Below are 18,982 nucleotides of genomic sequence, written 5' to 3' on the forward strand. Positions count from 1 at the left end.
CCAATATTCCATGCAGGAATTTTGGAAAAAACCGTTGCACTTGGGGTAAGGAATGCTGGTACAAAAAAACTTGCACAAACTGCAACTGTGACCACGCAGCAAGCAACTGCACCAAAATGCCAGCCAAAAATTCAAAACGCTAGCACCAACCACCCTCCCCCAACCCCAGGCTTAGCACCAGGCAGAACCCCCATCAACCCAAACAATTTTAGGGAAGAACTCATGAATTCCCCGGACAAGGAAACTAGCGAAGCAATCAGGCAAGGTTTCACCAAGGGTTTCATCATCCCTTTCAAAGGCACATGGTCACAGATCATCCCAATGAACCTGAAGTCAGCCAGGAACAACCCCCAAGTGGTGGAGAGCAAAATCAAGAAGGAATTACTATTTGGCAGGATTGCAGGACCCTGGGACCACATGCCCCTCAACGATTACATAATATCACCATTAGGACTGGTCCCCAAAAACAAACCAGGGAAAAAGAGGTTAATTCATCACTTATCCCATCCCAAAGGCCAATCACTAAACGATGGCATTCCACACACGGAATCCACGGTATCCTACACACACTTCCAGGAGGCGGTAAGACTCATACAGGAATGTGGCAGGAACACCCTGATGGCCAAACTAGACATCGAATCCGCTTTCAGACTACTGCCAGTCCACCCAGATTCCCAACAATGGCTAGGTTTTACTTTTAACAACAAATTCTATGTAGACAGATGCCTCCCCATAGGGTGCGCAGTATCCTGTGCCCTATTTGAGCAATTCAGCTCTTTTTTCAATGGGCTTTCCAAAAACAGAGACCAGGTACCAAAATAGTACACTACCTCGATGACTTCATGGTAATGGGACCAGAAAATTCTGAAGAATGCAACAGGGCTCTGGCAAAACTAGAAGGAATGGCCGAACAGTGGGGCATACTTCTAGCAAGGGAAAAAACGACCAAACCGGCCACCAACATACTTTTCCTGGGAATTGAAATTGACTTGGCACAGGGCTTATGCAAGATCCCGAAAACAAAAATAGCAGAACTCCTGGAGAAAATACAAAGCCTAACAACAAAAGACAAAGGCACAGTACAAGAAATTCAGTCATTAGCGGGAAGTCTCAACTTCGCAGCCAGAATTATCCCTCAGGGGAGAGTATTCTCCAGAAGTCTGGAACTAATAATCAAATCTTACACCAAACCCCACCTGCACATCCGACTAGGCACAGAGGTGAAACAAAACCTGGAAATTTGGGGGAATTTCCTTAAAGATTTTAACGGGACATCACTTTGGCATAAGCCATTGAACACCTCAACAAAAAGGGTCCTTTTCACCGATGCAGCCGGGAGCAGGAGGTTTGGAGCCATACTAGACTCAGAATGGGTGGCAGGACACTGGCCCATAACATGGCAAGCTGCAGAGTGGACAAAAAATATCACCCTCCTATAAATATTTCCCATCTGGCTTACTTTACACATCTGGGGAAGGCAGCCAGTGAACACGGAACTCTTGGTCTGGTGCGACAACATGGCCGTGGTAGGCTCCATAAACAGAAGATCCACTAAATGCTCTTCAGTACTGAAAGTCCTACAAGGCATTACAGCGATCAAACTACAAGAAAACATTGTGATCAAAGCAAAGCACATCGCTGGAGCAGACAATAATATTGCAGATGCTTTATCTCGCTTTCAGTGGCCAAGATTCCGGGAGCTAGCGCCGCACGCCCACGAACAGATGACGGCAATACCAGCAGAATGCTGAACAATAATGGGAATACAAAAATAACGGCATCAACGCCAGCATCAGAGAGCTCAGGCCGGGATGTCCAACAAGAACCAGGCTCCTCAAAAACGGGTGCTAATAAAACAACGGCATCAATGCCTGCGCATGAGAGCCCGGGCCGTGCTGACCGACAAGAACCAGGCACCTCAAAAACGGGTGCCAACAAAATACCGACATCAACGCCAGTGCCAGAGAGCCCAGGCCGGGATGTCCAACATGATACAGGCACCTTTAAAATGGGTGCTAACAACTCGCTGCCCATAGAAAATACGAACCCTGGCTCAGGTTTCTTAATAGAGATGGCAGAGAAAGCCCTGGCAAGCACTACAGCAGCTCAGTACAGTAAATGTTTGCAAACAGTATTTAGAGCCACAGGGTTAAACCATGTTGAGTTAATAACGATCAAAGACATAGAAACATTCTTAAAATGGGCGCATGAGCGGGGCTTTAAGAGAGACTGCGCAAAAAGACACCTAGTAGCAATCTCACATTTTTCAAAAATACGGGATGACTCAGATCCCACTCAGAACGCCCTAATTTCCTAGGCTATGAAAGGATGGGCCAGAGTGGAAGGGCCCCAGGTAGACACCCGTCACCCCCTTGATTTCAGCCAACTGGTAAAAATAGCAGACCAGTTAGAAGCCATATGCTGGCACCCATATGAGATCATATTATTCAAAACAGCATTTTTTCTGGCCTACTTCAGGGCTTTCCAGGTGGGAGAGCTCATCGCCTCCAGCACCAAGGCCACAAACAGTTGTGGCGTTCTGGAGGTCAGACAAGACAGCATCAACATAGAAATCCAACAGTCAAAAAACTGGGGCCAAAAGAATCATTAACATTTACTGTATTGATGAGGTAACAATCTGCCCAGTATGTATTACCAACCTTTATTACGCACAAAGGCCCAATGTAGGGGGGAGGTTTCTAATCCACAAGGACGCCTCGGCACTAAGCCGCTACCAATTCAAAGGGGTGCTGATGAAAGCAATCAGCAAAGCAGGGTGGGACCCCAAGGGTTTTGGCACCCACTCCTTCAGAATAGGTGCCGCCACCTCAGCATGGCAAGGAGGCCTAGCACCTCAACAACTAAAAAACATAAGGAGATGGAAGTCTGATTCCTACAAAAGATACATCAGACCAGAGCTAATATAGCCATCCTCCCCACTATTCAAACAGTCTCTCACTAAAGGAATTAATTGCCATATTCAACTGTGGGCAACTTTTTTATTATTGCCCGAGAAAATTGTATGCCCCAGTCCGACCCGGTCTCAGAAAGGTGTAGGTTGGAATTCGCAGAGGAGGCATGCGTGGCTGAAAAGCAAATACAACTGATCACAACTTGAAGTATGTGCTGCGGTGCTGTTTTTTTCTCGCAAGGCCTACCGCTGTGAATTTGTATATGCAGTGGAGCACGAAGACATGCCAACATATGCATGTGAGAAGCTCTCCGTACACATATTTAAACACAACAGCACTGCTGCATGAAGATTACCGTGTGTGTACACTCTGCGGCAGTCAATTTCAAGAACCATTTAGGAAAATATGCACAAAATATACCTGACAACATCCTAAATAAAACAATACAACATATACCTAGACGAAAACAATGTGCTGGGCCCATGCACACGTGCAGATACACTGACCATTTCATAAACCGACGCATAAGAATGCACTGTTAAAATGTGATAGTTGCCTTCCAAGGCACACCAGGGAAAACGTTCCGGTAGGGCATTTTCTACGGTTAAAAAGAAATAGCTCGGTTAATGAAACATTTGAGAGTGAAGCAACTGTTTTGCGTGCTAAGTTGAAAAATAGAGGCTATCCAGAATCCATTATTAAGAAGGCCAAGAAGCGGGCGTGGGACAACCATAGAGAAGCCCTACTGGGTTACAAAACAAAAACAGGGAATACCAACAGAATCGTTTTCGTGAGTACATTCGATCCAATGTCTAATAAAGTCAATGCCACAGTCAAAACGAATTGGCATATTCTTAATGGAGGTGAATGTCCACTTGAACAACCGTTATGTGCATTCAAGCGGGGGCAAATGTATGAGATTTGGTTACAAAGAATGACGTATCAAAGACACAAAGCTCACAGGTCACTCTGGCTGAAACATGAGGTTTATCTAAACCCGTAGGACACACCATGTGGTCTGTGCTGCTCCTGTGCATCTAAGAAAAGGACAAAGGAAATTGACTTGGGTCACACTAAACTCTGGAGGCAACAGCAATTCACCAATTGTAACTCACAAATGGTGATTTACGCAATTTGGTGTCCATGCCAGAAGATATATATTGGGATGACATAAAGGAAATTGAAAACCCGAATTATAGAGGATAGGAGCTGTAAAAGTTTAGTACGTGTTGCATCTCTTGTTGGGCATTTCTTAGCAATGGTCCACTCGCCAAATTTCTTCAAGTGGACAATATTACAGCAGGTTCTGCCACCTAATACAACAGAGAGCAAGAAAAGGTTGTATAACAAAGAGCAATGCCTATTTTTTCTGTGCAATAGCATTGAGAACTGGATCAACTAAACCATTGATTGGCTGAATGTATGACAGTTGGTCATATCTTTAGCTGCAAGATAGGGTCTAACCTACCAATGTTTTTGCACTGATTAAGGCAAGGTAATAGACGTAATAGTCCAAAAGGACACTGCATCAGAAGTAGGAACTGTACCGCGATTCCATGATAATTAGTCCTTAGGGGTAGCCAGCTGCCTTTGTAAGATGGACTTTCTGGAGTACTGCTAGTCCTAAGGCAACGAGTAGTCTAGCGTGGAAGCACACGTAAGGTAGAGTCAGCTAGCACTGGCCTCTACTTCCTTCTTCCTGTTAAATAAGAGGAAGTTTGCGCTCGCGTTAGTAATCTCCAACACAGAGCTGAAGGAATGCAGACGCAGTGAACTTGTACACCGAGGTAAAACGTGAAGAAGTGGGTCCCGTTTCAGTGCTGCGTTTAGAATCTGAGTGTGGTTAGATTATGACGCTACTTATGAGTGTGAATATTAAAGCAATTTGATACGTGTAAACGTATAGCGGCCCCTTTGAGGTTAATCGAATACAAGGAACGAAAGAACGAATGGATGAAATCGGGGGAATAAGGGAAAGGTTACCATGGCTTGAGCACCTTTGAATATTTTTAAATAAGAAATATTTTTCTGAAAGGGGACATATAACAACTGCCCACTTAATATCAATATGCTATGCAGAACACAGATGAGCATGCTAATAAAAAGGTGGTATTGTGTGTTACAGTACGCAGGGGCACTCTTTTGACTTCGGGCACAAGATGTGTGAAAATGACACCGCCGAGCTGCTAATCTTGGTAGTGACCAATTCGAACAGCAGTGAGTTTGCCCATGATGAAGGGTTTTGGAAGTAGAAGATGAGGTGGTTGTTTTTGTTAGACTACTATGTTCGGAAAACAGAACCCATTTAGGGTTGGTGCAGATTGAGGTAAAAGGTAACTGCAGAGACTTACAGGGTAATTCATAGAATTTCGCAGAAAAGTGTCGCAAGCGGCTGGCGCAGAGTGTCCGCGTGCGATTGTCTGCGCCAGGCACGTGCGCTAAAACCGATTTCCGCGCACAGCGTATTCATGGATTTTAGGCTCCCAAACCAGCTGTGGCGCAGAGAATCGCAGCGACCCTGCAGCAGCGCCAGTAACGCCCCGAAGAACGCCCTCGCGCAAGGAAAAGCCATCAAAATCGCTAAATCATCGCAAAGGGCTGCGCTAACCCTGGACCATTTCACCGGGCTGGCAAACAGCAAACGCCAAGCGGGGAACGTGTATTTCAGGGGTGCGCGGGAAGTTCCACACGCGATTGGCCCAGTGCGAGCAAGGTATGTGTATTTCAGGGGTGCGCGGGAAGTTCCACACGCGATCGGGCCTGGGGGAGCGGGCTACGTGTATTACAGGGGTTCGCGTGAACTTCCTCACGCGATCGGGCCTGGGGGAGCGGGCTACGTGTATTGCAGGGGTTCGCGTGAAGTCTCTCACGCGATTGGCCCCGTGCAAGCAGGGTACGTGTATTCCAGTGGTGCGCGGGAAGTTCCACACGCGATTGGCCCCGTGCAAGCAGGGTACGTGTATTCCAGGGGTGCGCGGGAAGTTCCACACGCGATTTCAGCAGGGTACGTGTATTCCAGGGGTGCGCGGGAAGTTCCACACGCAATTTCAGCAGGGTATGTGTATCCCAGGGGTGCGTGGGAAGTTCCACACGCGATTCCAGCAGGGTATGTGTATTTCAGGGGTGCGCGGGAAGTTCCACACGCAATTGGCCCTGTGCAAGCAGGGTACGTGTATTCCAGGGGTGCACGGGAAGTTCCACACGCGATTTCAGCAGGGTACGTGTATTCCAGGGGTGCGCGGGAAGTTCCACATGCGATTTCAGCAGGGTATGTGTATCCCAGGGGTGCGCGGGAAGTTCCACACGCGAATGGCCCAGTGCGAGCAGGGTACGTGTATTCCGCGATAAGTTACACACGCGATTTCAGCAGGGTATGTGTATTTCAGGGGTTCTGGGGAGTACTACACGTGAATTGGCCGTGTGGGTCCTCCCAGGTATACGCTCCACAACCTCCACGGACCCTGCAGGCAGCCCACACCACGGGGGACTACCCTGCACCCCTGCTCATGTCCCGCAGGCAGCCCATCCACCATGGGCATGCCCCCCAGCCAACCCACATGTCACCTTGCACCACTGATCAACAATGCATGTCTCCCACCACCCCCACCCCCCAGCAGTGCAGGGGCAGCCTCCACCAGGCCCCCACTCATGTCCCCCTGCACCCCCACCCCCCCAGCAGTGCATGGGCACCCTCCACCAGGCCCCCACTCATGTCTCCCACCACCCCCACCCCCAAGCAGTGCAGGGGCAGCCTCCACCAGGCCCCTACTCATGTCTCCCACCACCCCCACCCTCCAGCCACCATGGGCAGCCCCCACCAGGCCCCCACTCATGTCCCCCTGCACCCCCACCCCCCAGCATCCAGGGTCACCCTCCACCAGGCCTCCACTCATGTCTCCCACCACCCCACCCCCCAGCCACCATGGGCAGCCCCCACCAGGCCCCCACTCATGTCCCCCTGCACCCCCACCGCCAAGCAGTGCAGGGGCACCCTCCATCAGGCCCCCACTCATGTCCCCCTGCACCCTCACCCCCCAGCAGTGCATGGGCACCCTCCACCAGGCCCCCACTCATGTCCCCCTGCACCCCCACCCCCCAGCAGTGCATGGGCACCCTCCACCAGGCCCCCACTCATGTCTCCCACCACCCCCACCGCCAAGCAGTGCAGGGGCACCCTCCACCAGGCCCCCACTCATGTCCCCCTGCACCCTCACCCCCCAGCAGTGCATGGGCACCCTCCACCAGGCCCCCACTCATGTCCCCCTGCACCCCCACCCCCCAGCAGTGCAGGGGCACCCTCCACCAGGCCCCCACTCATGTCTCCCACCACCCCCACCCCCCAGCCACCAGGGTCACCCTCCACCAGGCCCCCACTCATGTCTCCCACCACCCCCACCCCCCAGCCACCATGGGCACCCTCCACCAGGCCCCCACTCATGTCCCCCTGCACCCCCACCCCCCAGCATCCAGGGTCACCCTCCACCAGGCCCCCACTCATGTCTCCCACCACCCCCACCCCCCAGCCACCAGGGGCATCCTCCACCAGGCACCCACTCATGTCCCCCTGCACCCCCACCCCCCAGCAGTGCAGGGGCATCCTCCACCAGGCCCCCACTCATGTCTCCCACACCCCCCCACCCCCCAGCCACCATGGGCAGCCCCCACCAGGCCCCCACTCATGTCCCCCTGCACCCCCACCCCCCCAGCAGTGCATGGGCACCCTCCACTAGGCCCCCACTCATGTCTCCCACCACCCCACCCCCAAGCAGTGCAGGGGCACCCTCCACCAGGCCCCCACTCATGTCTCCCACCACCCCCACCCCCCAGCCACCAGGGGCATCCTCCACCAGGCCCCCACTCATGTCTCCCACCACCCCCACCGCCAAGCAGTGCAGGGGCACCCTCCACCAGGCCCCCACTCATGTCCCCCTGCACCCTCACCCCCCAGCAGTGCATGGGCACCCTCCACCAGGCCCCCACTCATGTCCCCCTGCACCCCCACCCCCCAGCAGTGCATGGGCACCCTCCACCAGGCCCCCACTCATGTCTCCCACCACCCCCACCCCCAAGCAGTGCAGGGGCAGCCTCCACCAGGCCCCTACTCATGTCTCCCACCACCCCCACCCCCCAGCCACCAGGGGCAGCCTCCACCAGGCCCCCACTCATGTCCCCCTGCACCCCCACCCCCCAGCATCCAGGGTAACCCTCCACCAGGCCCCCACTCATGTCTCCCACCACCCCCACCCCTCAGCCACCATGGGCAGCCCCCACCAGGCCCCCACTCATGTCCCCCTGCACCCCCACCCCCCAGCAGTGCATGGGCACCCTCCACCAGGCCCCCACTCATGTCTCCCACCACCCCCACCCCCAAGCAGTGCAGGGGCACCCTCCACCAGGCCCCCACTCATGTCCCCCTGCACCCCCACCCCCCAGCAGTGCATGGGCACCCTCCACCAGGCCCCCACTCATGTCTCCCACCACCCCACCCCCAAGCAGTGCAGGGGCAGCCTCCACCAGGCCCCTACTCATGTCTCCCACCACCCCCACCCCCCAGCCACCAGGGGCAGCCTCCACCAGGCCCCCACTCATGTCCCCCTGCACCCCCACCCCCCAGCATCCAGGGTCACCCTCCACCAGGCCCCCACTCATGTCTCCCATCACCCCCACCCCCCAGCCACCATGGGCAGCCCCCACCAGGCCCCCACTCATGTCCCCCTGCACGCCCACCCCCCAGCAGTGCATGGGCACCCTCCACCAGGCCCCCACTCATGTCTCCCACCACCCCCACCCCCAAGCAGTGCAGAGGCACCCTCCACCAGGCCCCCACTCATGTCCCCCTGCACCCCCACCCCCCAGCAGTGCATGGGCACCCTCCACCAGGCCCCCACTCATGTCTCCCACCACCCCCACCCCCAAGCAGTGCAGGGGCACCCTCCACCAGGCCCCCACTCATGTCTCCCACCACCCCCACCCCCCAGCCACCAGGGGCATCCTCCACCAGGCCCCCACTCATGTCTCCCACCACCCCCACCCCCCTGCCACCATGGGGACCCTCCACCAGGCCCCCACTCATGTCTCCCACCACCCCCACCCCCCAGCCACCAGGGGCATCCTCCACCAGGCCCCCACTCATGTCTCCCACCACCCCCACCCCCTGCCACCATGGGCACCCTCCACCAGGCCCCCACTTATGTCTCCCACCACCCCCACCCCCCAGCCACCAGGGGCATCCTCCACCAGGCCCCCACTCATGTCTCCCACCACCCCCACCCCCTTGCCACCATGGGCACCCTCCACCAGGCCCCCACTCATGTCTCCCACCACCCCCACCCCCCTGCCACCATGGGCAGCCCCCACCAGGTCCTCACAATCCCCAATCATGTGCGTAATGGTCAGCCTCCACAGCCAAAAAGCCCTACCAAGTAACCCATTCACCCACATGGAAATGGAAATCACATGTTACACCCCCAATGTTCATGAAGCTAATGAAGCCATGTCCGTCACACACAATGGTTGCAATTGAATGGGAAAACACACAACATGACATGCATGAAACCAATGAGATGATACCACACAGTGAAGTATGCAAACAAAATTGTATTGAAAAAAAATAAGAATGCTAAAGAAAGAAAACAAACTACAATGTGAATGACCAAAAATAAGCTGCATGTCCGTATGAAAAAATAAAACATGAAATCCAAATCGAAAAAATTTTTGTCCAAAGTCAAATGTAAAAAAATCTCCATGCAATAAAGAACTATGTACAAAAATAACAAGGGTCCATGAGCCCAACTGAACAAAGGAAACCTACTAAAAAACCTACCTAAAAATCAACTATATACAAAAAGTGGAGCAGTGTCCGTCGACTCCAAATCATAATACGAAAGAAAGGAAACCTAAAACTAAAGAACTATATACAAAGGCGGCGGGCAAGTCCAGCGGCTCACTCTGTGGTGTCCCGGGCCAGGGCATCATCGAACTCCTGTTCGATGTCCCGGAGGCGGGCCAGTTCCATGGCCCCGAGGGTCCGCAGGGACGACGCTGTGTCCTCCTCCAACCCCCTGCGGATTGCCTCGAGGCACTCGGCCCGCCTCAGGGCCCTCCGCATGGAGTTCTCCGCCCTGACCATTGTGAGCCGCGCCTCTTCCGCCCGCCGCCGCTCCGCACCTATGGCGTGGCCCAACCGCTGCCACACGGAAGACACTCTCTGTCCTGGGTCCTCCTGCCCTCCGGCCGATGCCTGCCCCTCCGATGTCGAAAGCCCTGAGCCTTCATGGCTCCCACCATGTTGCTGCTGCTGCTGCTCTGCCTCTGCCCGTGCACTGCCTCCTGCTGCCTGCACATCCTCCGCCGGCTGGGGTGCACTTGTTGATGTGGCCACCCCTGCTGGACCACCGACTCCCGACTGTGGCAGGGATGCCTCCTCCACCAGCCTGGCCGCACCGTCAGAGGCAGCTCCACAGGGCACCCAGGTGACTGATGGGTGGGAAGATGGCACAGAGGACGACTGGCGCGTAGGGGGTCCAGTTGAGGAGGGGGTCGGAGCAAGCCCCATCAGACAGCGGAATCCGGCCTGGGTGACCTGTCCCAGCAGGCTGACGTGGTCAACGAGCCATTCGAGATGACGTGCAGTCTCTCCATGAAAAGACTGCAGGTCACCTCGCATGGCCCGTTGATAAACGCCACACCAGCCAGGACAGGCTCAACCCGGACCTGGATGGCCACGTCCGCAGGCAGAGGAAGGCCAGTTGACGTCAGCTCATCCCCTGCCTGAAAACGGGTCTGGACGTAGGCATCCCTGCTGGTGCAAGATGATGCAGGGACAGGATCGGGGACAGGATTGCACACAGGCACCTCCGCGGCCGCCTGTGCTGCCTCCTGTCCCTGGTCCTGCACTGCACCACTAGCACCAGTGGGATCCCCACCTCCAGACCCCGTCTCTGGTGCTTGCGCGGCCCCCTCCTCCACTAAACCCCCCACCAACCTGGATGACTCCGTGCCATCTTCCCCCGTTGGGCCCTGTGGGGTCCCAGCTGCCCCTTCTGCTGCCGAGGAGTCCAACTGCAACCTCCGCCTCTTGGACCTCCCCCCGGCAGCTGCGGCCTGGGACGCGGCACCAGACTCCTCACTCCCCGACGAGATGACAACACGGGAGGGGAGCCGGGCCTTGCGTCTCCGGCTGGCGGTCGGATCCCCGCCGCTGTGCTCCACAGCACCTTCTCCGCCCTCTTCATCAGTTGACGCTGCAGACAGGGAGAAACAAAACACAGGCATCAGGGCACTGTACAATGGACACATACACGCATGACAGTTGCACAGGAGTGGCATTGGCAAACCTCAGACATGTCATCACAATCCCCAACACACATGTCATTGCAACTGGCACACATGAGCCATACCACAGCCATATCGCAACTGCCACCACCATCCCTACACATACAACAGCATCAGCAGCCAAAGGGGACCCAGACATCACATGCAACACAGGAAGTGCACCACACATGTACACACACCACCACACTTGCATGCATGTCCACACCTCTGCCAAGTGTCGCACTGTTCAGACGGCCATCCATGTCACATATGCCAATCAGGCTTCCACATACCGCTGTCACATGCATCCATGTTGCATCACTTTTGCACCCTTGTCAAATACACACACATGCACATGTACACAGTGCTCATACATGCAGCCGAAAACAACATACATGCCTGACATCACGGACATGTCTACTTACATACACATTCATCCAAACATGTGTGCACGCACAACTCCATTTGCCATGCAAGCCCACACACACAAGCACCATCCATGTCTCACGCATTACAGCCCTCGCATGTGTCAGCCCCACGGCCCAGTACACCCCCACCCATACTCGACCCCATACAAACAGATGTGCAACCGGCACAATGGCGAATGATCACCACACGCACTGCTCACAATCAGGATGCATGTACACTCACCGCTCGACTCCAGACGGGTCTGCTTCTCTAGGACCTGGACGTGGAGCGCTGGGGATATGCGTTCCAGGACCCCCATCTGTTCTTCCGACAAGTGGCCCCGGCGCCCCTTGGCATCCGCTGCCTTCAAGAGGCGCCGGGCCTTGTTCAGGGTCCTGGACCTGAAGTCCTCCCAGCGCTTCCTGACATGTTGTAAGTCCCGGACTGCCACCCCCTCCGCGTTGATGGCAGTCACAATGTCAGTCCAGATCCGAGTCCGTCCTTCCTTGTCGGCGCGGGAACCTCCGAAGAGGGCATCATACTGCCACAGGACTTGCTCCACCAGGACACCAACTTCGGTGGCACTGAAGCTGGTGCCCCTCTGCCTCTCTGGCCGGGGGTTGTCAGTGGTCACAGATGGTGTTTGCCCCGACATGACAACCCCAGAGGCAGGAGTGGGTGTGCAACTGGGTCCTGGGGCTGGGCTGTGGGGCGATGGAATTCCAGTCGGGAGTCTTCGGTTCCAGCAGGGGTGGTCACAGCAACAGCACCCCTGGCTGATGTGCAGGCAGCAAATGGCAGTGCACGTGGGCAGCAGGCAGTCAGGCAGCAGCAGATGGCAGGTGGAAGCGTGCTCGGGGCTCTGGGGGGCAGTAGTTCGGCCTTCTGGGCAGGAGCGTGGTCTTCCGTGTGCTTACGCGTGGCCAACTTGGTACGGAGTGATTTGGCACGTGAAAATCCTGCACGTCAGCGTGAAAACCGAGGAAAGGCCCTTAGCGCGTAAGCGCGTCAGCACGCATACGCGATTCTATTGGACCAAAGGCCCTCAGCGCGTAAGCACGTCTGTGACGTGAGCCGCACGGGTGTTTCCCACACAGCACGTGATGACAGAGCACACGTGGAAAGACTGCATGTCAGAGTCTCATCGCGTGTGATTGGTGTAAATGGCCGTACACGCAGAAGTGACAAAGCGTGTAATTGGTGGAAATGGCCGTACACCCATAAGTCACAAAGCGTGTAATTGGTGGAAATGGCCCTAGCGCGTAGACGCCGCGTAAGTGACGCTGGACGTGTGGGCCTGTATAAAAGGTGCGCGTAGAACACCATTTCCTTGTACGTGCTTTTCGTGGAGAGCGAGTGGGTGAATTCTGTACTTCTTGTCGGTTCACTTCACGGCGTTTCAAGTTCGTATTCCCTGTTACCTCTGACAGATTTTTCTCCTTTTACTCTTTTACTGGTTTACCTGGGCCTGTTCCCTCAAACAGTGTTCCCTTCTACTGTTGTCCTGTCTCCTCAGACAGCGTACAAATCTTCTTTTGGCGGGGGTGTTGCCAACCAAACGCGCTCCTTTTACACGCTCGTTTACCAGGCAGACGGTGAGTCACGCACGTATCTAACATCTGTGCTTGCCCTGTGTGTAGCCTACCCCTTCAGAGGTCATTCTAGGCTGCGTGTGACACGCATACGTTCATTCTTGTGTTACTGGGTGCCACAGCGTAGTGCAGGTTTTTCTTTCTGCACACGTGGTCTAGGAGGGGTTGCGTGCACGTCATCTCCCTTTTTTGGGACTCCTGTGCGTAGCGTGACCCGTCATCTTTCCCCAGGGGTTACAATCAGCCTTGCAAGAGCACTAGGGTACAATTACCATCCGGTACCCAACCCCTTTGACCCCCAATTGCCCAGGACTATATTTTACTGCCACTCCCATACGCACATTAACATCAGTGCCATGGCTGGGAGGCGAGGATTCCGTAAGGGTGGCAAAGGTGGAAGAGCCACAAGTGGTGGCCGTGGTGGATCCGGTAGGGGACGTGAGGCTGATGTGGCTGACACCATCCATGCTCAGCCCTTGTTGGACCAGCCCATTGTGGCACCAGACCTGGCTGACTCCATGGCTGACTTCCAGGTCAGCAGGCCTATGACACGTTGATGTCACCATGCCACGTGCATCTGGGGCAGCAAGGTCATCTGCTGCACCAAGTAGGCAGGGCGGAGAGGCTGCAGGGGCAGCTGCGGCTCCATCCACCCCAGCCCTCACACACCCAGCCCGGACAGTGTCGGTCCTAGTCCATGCTGCTGATATACCCCCTGACACCATCACACTAGAGCCAATGCCTGCACCAACTCCCATGCTGAGTGTGCAATCCCACACTCCTGATACAGAGTCCACCAGGGCTCCTGCCCCTAGTGTCCAGAGCGGCGCAGGACACTCAGGATCACCACCACCTTCCAAGCGGAAGAGGAAGAGTGCTCGTCCGGCACAGGCTGATGCCCCAGACACGGCTACACAGTCCGGCCCGTCCAGGAAGCCCAGCTTCACGGATGACGAACTGAATGCACTTGTCGAGTATGTGTCCGCACATGACAACGAGATGGTCATTGTTGCAGGATCCAAGACCACACCTGCACAACGCCAGGCACACTGGCAGACCGTTGCGGACATCGTAAGTGCCCTTGGAATCGTGAGGCACACAGCCAATGATTGCTATAAGCGCTGGAATGACCTAAAGCGCAGGGCAAAGAGTAAGCTGGCCTCAAGTCATGCCGCAACTCTAGTGACTGGAGGTGGGTCTCCAGTAGCAGACATGGAACTCACTCCACATGAGTCAGGCGCTGGGACCTACATCACGGACCTACGTCACAGAGGAACAGATCCAAGGCGTGGGAGATTTGGCTGATTACGAGGCATTGTCCGGTGAGTGCACATGCATGTGTGTGTCATCCATGTGCATGGTGTGTGTGAGGGCTTCTGTTTGTGTGCCAGGTGAGAGTGTGTGCGCCTGAGTCGTATGGGTCAGCCATGTGCTTCATGCAATACATCCAGCGCATCTGCATTTGCCCATAGCTGTATCCCTTCTGCCAACAGTAGACATCTAGCCCAACTGCACGCCAGTTGCCCTTGAAGTGTCACCTTGCCACAACATAGTTGCTAAATTTTCCACTGTTCATTTAGTCAGATTTTTTACATTCCACCACTTTTACTAGGCATGTTGCAGTCCTCTAGTCACATGTCTGACATGGCTATGGTAAAGTGGAGTGACTTTGTTACCTGGATATCATTTGTTCAAACATGTCCCTGTGCAATTGGACCATTTCGGACTGGCAGCTCCAGGTGAAGAATCTGACCTGTTTGAATTAGAAAAGCTATTACATGCGGGAACTGGACAGAATGAATAGGTGCTGCCCTCCTCTCCATCTTCACTCAATAGCAATGGTACATGCCATCTGTTTGATGGCATGTGTGTTTCACCTGCCAATCACAGGCCAATGTGTGATGCCACTGCCAGGCAGCATGCATAAAATTTGTTCATCTTCAATCTTGGTGTCATCAGTGTGTGCCATTAGCATGCCCTTCATACGCAGTGAGGGTGCATGCATGGGAGGGTTTTAGTCATGTGGGACATGTGTCAAACAAGTACTGGTTCTCTTGCTTCTCAGCCCTCATTGTGTGCCATGGTGCTAATGCCTTTTTCCATTTCTTTGTTTTTATGTCTTTGCAGGGGAAGACGCACCTGATACTGCTGGGGTTGTGGAGATGGTGCAGACCCAGGAGGGGTCCGAGGGCCGACCAACCACCAGTGAGGGACGTGGTGTGGTGGTGGGTGAGAACCCACAAGTGCTTCAGGTCCTGCTCTCAAGGGGTGTCTCTGGCTGCACCTCCCCCGAGCTGTACTCAGGTGTTGATTCGGATGAGACCTACGTGCCGTCGCAGGTGAGTGTTCCAGGGAGGGATTCTGTTCTCTCACCCACCTGCACCAGGGTCAGAACCCTCAATGGGGATGTCAGTGTTGGCAGCTACGCCTTTGGTGGTTACGGATGCAGGGTCACACTCCGCGACATCTGATCCTGTTCCTGGGCCAGCAGATCAGAGGGGGAATGCAGTCCTGCAGCCTCAGGCAGTGCCGGCACAGCAAGGCGCAGTTCGCCTTGCCCCAGACAGGTGTGGTGCCCGCCGACGTGGTGGCCGTACGCCACCTGGCAATACCGCATGGGAGCAATCCATTTACGGTATGGCAACCCAACAGGCAGCATCATCCGAGATGATGGCTCAGGCCATGGATAGGGTGGCCACTTCCATTGTCCCCCCTGAAAGGCTGATGGAGCGACTAGAGCAGGCAACCGACTCCATCTGCCAGTCACACAGGGAGGACATGTTGGGGTCCAACAGGGACAGGCGGGCGGCACTGGCGACTCTGCAGGAGGCCATCTCCATTGAGTCCCAGGGCCACAGGGAAGCCCTGAGGCAGGAGCTCCTTCACCTCAGGACGACTCTTGTTGAGCTTGAGGCTTCTACACACCAAAGGACAGAAGAGCAGCTGGAGCGTCTCACCCGTACGCTCTCAGCTGAGATGCAGGCAACGAGGGCGGAGGTCCGGGCATCCCGTGAGTTGTTGCATGGGGACCTCCGCACACTCATCCTCCAGAACCAGACCTACCACACCCGCATGCTTGCAGCCATGGAGGAGCAGACTAGGGCCTTGCGTGGGCTGCCTCCCATAGTGCAACCACCTCCCGATGCAGCTGCACAGGGTGATAATAGCGACAGCAGTGATACTCCCACAATAGGGTAGCCGTGTGGGCCATGAGCCCATGGAGGTGTTTTTTTTCCCAGGATCCACGCAGGTGGGTTCTGGTGTGCATCCTGTCCTCGGACCTCCTGGGTGGCCTCCCCAACCCCCCCGGGCCCTTCAATGGCCATTTTTTTATTTTTTTTATTTTTGTTTTTATTTTTATTTTTATTTCTTTTATTCCCAATTTTTTTGGGACGATTTGTTGGCTTCCGTGGTTCCTGTGGGCATACGCTGCATTGTGGCTGGGCACATGCAGGCTTGTAATGTATTTGGTTCAGATGCTTGGGTTTGAGTCACACACACCCCTCCTGCTTCCCGTTTCCATGGGCTTGCAAAGGGTGTGCCCAAGTGACAGTGAATTACACAGTGACGTTGGACTCCCATGAGCTGTGTGGGCAGTCTGTAGTCAATACTGTGTATACATTCCTAGTGCATATTGCTGTTGTGTTGTACACTGCATGTTGCATTGATGTGTAACTCATCTTCTGTGTCTACCTCCCAATTTGCAGGTACCTTCCTCATGTCTACACAAGGACCTCTAGTCTGGAGATGTGGTCCATGTTGGCAGCAGTGCACCTACAACTCTACAGGCGCCAACACTGCACAGTTGGTAGTGGTGGGAGTGCAGGCATTTCCAGGTGGTGAGACTACTAATATTAAACATTAGTGATGTCAAGTCAATGGTAGTACGTGCTCAAGTTTGTTGTTGGTCCGCCATTACTGTGAGCATTTCACGTGTTGCAAGTTTCTAATAGGGACACTGTACATTGTGACAGTAGTGTCATGTTGTGGGGATTACTTTGTTTACCTGCAAATAGCATGACATGGCACGGTGTGTCGTGTGGCGGTGCTGGGGTTGGGTTGGCTGACATGGCACTGTCCTCTTGTTGCATTTTGCAAGTGGGTATTAATTTGAGCTGCTTGAATGTGTAACTTCACAAAACTGCATTGGTGGTGTCAGTGTGGGTAGGGATGCACACATTGTGACACTTCCAGGTGAACAATCTCAGGCTGATATGGTTTTCACGGTTCTTTCTCCAGACATTCAGGATCAGTGTCAGGTTGAGTCATCATTGATTGTCAGATGGAATGTGCCAGGGCAGTGTGCACTCCACAGGGGTGTGATTTCTATGTGAAGTAATTAGCCACTAGCTGTGTACGGGCTGCCTCCCCCCGTGCCCTTTCACCTCCCATGCGCAGCGGCTGTGCATGTGGTTGGGGATGGGGGGGCACCACCATGTCCACGGCCAGGCCCCGGCGTGTTGCAACGTTGTGCAGGACACATGCTGCCACTATGATCCTGCACACTACTGGGGGAGCGTACAACAGCTGCCCGCCAGAACGGTCAAGGGAGCGAAAGCGTGACTTCAGCACTCCGAATGTGCGCTCCACTATGCCCCGGGTTGTAGTGTGGGCAGCGTTATATCTTACCTGGGGTGGCGTGGTGGGGTTCCGAATTGGCGTCATCATGTGGGGGCTGAGAGGGTAGGCACTGTCCCCTGTGGAGGTGGTGATTGGTATCATTGGTGGGGTTGTGACCTAGCTCAGTATCTGACATGCATGCATGTGCAGTGGCATTCATACTCACCAAGCAGCCATGTATCGCTATGCCGGCCAGCTTCTAGGTCCCGGCTTAGGGTGGACATTCGGTAAATGAAGCTGTCGTGGGTTGACCCAGGATAGTTGGCATATACTGAGGTGATGATTCCCTTGGCATTACATACTACCTGCACGTTGATGGAATGCCAGTGCTTGCCGTTCCTATAGATGTGCTCAGATGCCCTGGGGGGACGTAGAGCCACATGGGTGCAGTCGATGGCACCTAGCACTTTGGGGAATCGTGCCACAGCGTAAAAATCCAGGGCGGCAGCATGCCTTTCTGCAGGGGTTCTGGGCAGGTATATGTGCCTGCGGACTGATGGGCGTGCAGTAATGATGTTCAAGACCTGGTGTAGGCAGCGTGACTGGGTGGCCTGTGATACACCACCCACAATGGCACTTGTCCGCTGAAATGATCCAGTGGCTAAGAAGTGCAGTACATTGAGGACCTTCTCCAGGGGGCTGAGTGCTTGGCAGCACAGGGTGGGTGATGTGAGGTCGTCCTCCCACTCACTCACCAGGTCCAGTATGATGTGTGGTGGAAACCTGTACCTCCCATGCACCTGGTCATCAAGCATCCCGAAAAGGCTGGTTCTGGGTGTGAATATTCTGGCCCTGACTATCCTCCTCCTCCTCCTTTGGTAGGCCACGGCCACTGCTGCTAGGAAATGTATGTTCATCCTGGGTCTGAGCTAGTTATTTTGTTAGCGCGCAAATTAATGTGTTGCGCGTGTTGTAGGCGAGCGTGTGACCCGCGCACCCCAGAAATCCAGTGCACAGTCCAATAGCGTGTGGAAATTGCCCGCACACCGGGATACAGGTGCGCTGACGTACTTGCGTGTGTAAGTGTCCGTGCACACCTGATATACATGTACATAGGCCAATCGCGTGTACGCGCACTTTTGTCCAATTACACGCGATGAGACTCTGACGTGCTGTCCAATTACATGCGATGAGACT

General features: G+C 54.7%; 1 long non-coding RNA gene across 1 annotated transcript in view; it reads left to right on the top strand.

Annotated features, from left to right (window-relative positions):
* LOC138525786 (uncharacterized) overlaps positions 1 to 18,982 on the top strand; it is a 122,475-nt gene that overhangs the window by 93,708 nt on the left and 9,785 nt on the right. The window lies entirely within an intron of this gene.

The sequence above is a fragment of the Ambystoma mexicanum genome, chromosome 7p (genome assembly GCF_040938575.1).
Source record: "Ambystoma mexicanum isolate Mex_15411 chromosome 7p, UKY_AmexF1_1, whole genome shotgun sequence".
In the NCBI taxonomy this organism is placed as follows: domain Eukaryota; kingdom Metazoa; phylum Chordata; class Amphibia; order Caudata; family Ambystomatidae; genus Ambystoma; species Ambystoma mexicanum.